This window comes from Hemibagrus wyckioides, unplaced genomic scaffold, assembly GCF_019097595.1.
Source record: "Hemibagrus wyckioides isolate EC202008001 unplaced genomic scaffold, SWU_Hwy_1.0 Contig1, whole genome shotgun sequence".
In the NCBI taxonomy this organism is placed as follows: domain Eukaryota; kingdom Metazoa; phylum Chordata; class Actinopteri; order Siluriformes; family Bagridae; genus Hemibagrus; species Hemibagrus wyckioides.
The window spans coordinates 587,651-590,882 of NW_026690769.1; the positions used below are offsets into that span (position 1 = coordinate 587,651).

Here is a 3,232-nt window from a genome sequence, read left to right on the forward strand (position 1 = left end):
ACCTTTCCTTTATTTTACTCAAGCTGTTTTTACTGTAAGGAACGTGACAGAATGTTAGATGTGTTATTATGAAACTGCGATGAGAAGAAGCACTTATGATGGGGCAGCGGGAGGAAACGTACAGTACATCATCTTTTTTGGAGAACAGGACATGTTTAGGCTTACATCCTGCTTCGTGTTAAGGTGTAAATTAAGTAGCCATCTAGAACACCATAAGTGAATTACAGAGATTTTTTTTGTTTTCTTTACGTTTTAACAAGATGCGGTTGGCGTACAGCTGGCCTCCGTGGCTCCGATTCGGTTCCTTGAAAGATTCGTTCATTTTGAATGAATCCGTTAATATGACTCGGGAGAGATTCATTTTTTATTGACCGCGCATGCGCAAGATCCTATCTGGTTCTGTGCGGGGAAACTTGCTCGTCACGTGACAGCCTCATAGACTTCGGCTCTGCAGTCAGTAACGTCTTCGGGTCTGATTCGTTCGTTCGTTCATCATGTGACCACTTCCTGACTCAGTATCTGACAGTCAATATTACTAATGTAATGTTGTATGATATTTAGGAATGATCATAAAATTATCAAAACTTCCGCGGATTTCTGCAGCACTTGAAGAGCTGGACACTGGGTGAGATCGCCTGTGCTGCGGGTCTGTCAGTGTGTGTGTGTGTGTGTGTGTGTGTCTAAATAGTGCCCTTTGCACTAACCCATTTGTTTTGGGTTTTCTGTTTGTTAATGTATTAGTTATCACAGTATGCATTTGGGGCTGCTATTTTATTTTATTTCATTTTTAATTGGACGGGTTTTAAGCTGTAGCTGGGCTGGAAATCTTAGGTCCAATCCGGAAATCACTGGTTACTATGGTTACCGCGCCCTGCGGGGAGAAAGAGCTCCTTCTGACAACACTCAGCCCCTCACCTCAACATGGTGAATTTACAAAGATGGGTAAATTGTGTCCTTGAAGGGATGCTCTTGGATAGCAAAGATGCTCAAATAGGCTTTGGATTTCAAGGGGCAATTGATTTGTGTTAAGGTGCCTAGAGTCTGCTATGAACAAATTCCACACACTCTGCACCAACAAGGACTGTCTTCGCAATATATTGCCCTGATCATTATGCCACGTCTACCAGCAGGGACTGTTTTCATTGTAACAAATAATTCCCACACCAGTAGACCACCTAGACCAGTTGACACTCTTTTCATTGGGACCAAGCAGAGTGCATGTTATAGAATTTTATTGCGGATCAGAAGGCCCCCTGGATGAATCCGTGTACCCCTGCCTGACTCCGCTGATTCAGGTATCCTTAACTGGTTAACAGTTTACAACATTAAAAGTCGTCTGGAAATGACCAAGTCTACAAATGATATCATGTGTAGATAATCCCATGGCAGTAGGAAACTGCCATGGGAAACTTTTAATCTATGAATCCTTGGTCCAATATTAAAATGACATCCATTTAGAACACACCTGTTGTCAGTTGCTAGCTCTTACTTGTGGCGGTATAGCTCAGTGGTAGAGCATTTGACTGCAGATCAAGAGGTCCCTGGTTCAAATCCGGGTGCCCCCTGTTGGGCTTGCTTTGCAGTACCTTTAACCCTCTGGGGTTTGAGGCCTTTTTGAAGACCTGCAGTGAATCTGGGCTCTTCTTAAATTTGTGTAAATTTCAAATCTTTACCAATGTAGTATCTAATACATTTCAACTTTACATAGAGCACAAACTGGGCTTTCATAATATGGCGGATGTAAGTATGTTAGATTCATATGTGACTTTTAAGCTTATGTCAAATTACATATACACGAAAATAGAATTTTGAACTCTAGCAGAAAAAAACAGTGAAAATTGAGAATAAACAAACCTTGCAGATTGTTTTGAACACAGGACTGAGTTCATGAAAGTCTTGGGTGTGGGCCCATAGAAAAACAGCTAAATTATAACACTCAGAAAGACCTTTTATTTGGAGTAAAGTGACTGATGTGCCTAACTTTTTTCAACAGAGCCTCTGTTTCACTGAATAATCAATGACTATTTATGAATATGTAACGGCTATTGACACCTGGCTCAGGTGACACCAGGTTTCCCCAGGACTCCTATTGATGTCTCAGCTGTTTGCACCTATACATTCAGATTCCTCCTACAAAAACAGGGTACACTGAGGCCAGGTTTTGTTGAGAGAAACAAAAAATAAAGCATGGTTTCTGAAATTTTCATTGAAATGCAATTCTTTTAGAACATTTGCTAAAAGGCATATTCACAACCACATTGAGGCCATTCACAGGTAACTATGTTGTTTTTCTGGGATACTATTATATTATTTGTTTTACATTTTGTCTGCTTAGCAAAAGTTTCCACTGTTTATGACAGAAATAAAGCTGTTCATATCGTGCTATTTTTTTGGGTGATCTGAGTATATGATGACTGGAATACAGCTGCTCACATCGGCGCATGCTTTCACTTTTATTTAGCATTTATTTAGCAAGTATATATTTGTGCTATGTTGTTTTTCTGTGGTACTATTATTGATTTTACATTTCGTCTGCTTAGCAAAAGTTGACTGAAATAAAGCTGTTCACATCGGTGCACGCTTTCTGACTTTCTGACAGCTTTATTTCAGTCATTATATACTCAGATCACAAAGAGTGGAAACTTTTGCAAAGCAGACGAAATGTAACATCATAATAAAATCATGGTAGGGGAGAGCAGGGACGGTTGCAACATGGGGCAGTTGCAACAAGGCTTATTTCTCCAATCAGGAATGAGCTAGAGTGACAATACTCATACTGCACATGCTCAGTGAGCCCCTCCCCCCATCTGCAAGAAATCAGCCAACTGTGACCATTCCTTCTAGAAAAAGCAAAATTCAAGGTAAAAAAGTATTTTTTTTTAATGCTCAGAATTTTTCTCATACTGTCTAAACTGTTTTTGTGAAGCATTATTCATTCATATAATTTAAATCAGTGTTTTCTTAGCTTCTAATAGGCATAGCTAGGAAGTGTCAAAGTTGTTGTGTCTAGCTAGAATAGCAAGTTTTATCATGGCTGTCAGAGTAGGGACAGTTGCAACAAGGTGTTGCAACCGTCCCAGCTTGCTGTTGCAACCAATTTCATGCAAAAGATGTGTGGAACATGGATGAAACAGGAGTAACAACTGTACAAAACCCAGAAAATATTGTTGCCAGGCATGGCGGTAGACAGTTTGGGTCATCCACATCAGCAGAAAGAGGGACACTTGTGACC

At 40.1% G+C, this 3,232-nt stretch overlaps 1 non-coding gene across 1 annotated transcript; it reads left to right on the forward strand.

Moving 5' to 3' along the window:
* Positions 1–1,493: 1,493 nt before the first annotated feature.
* Positions 1,494–1,565, forward strand: trnac-gca (transfer RNA cysteine (anticodon GCA)). Its single transcript has one exon. It is a non-coding gene; the product is annotated as a tRNA-Cys (tRNA).
* Positions 1,566–3,232: the final 1,667 nt, after the last annotated feature.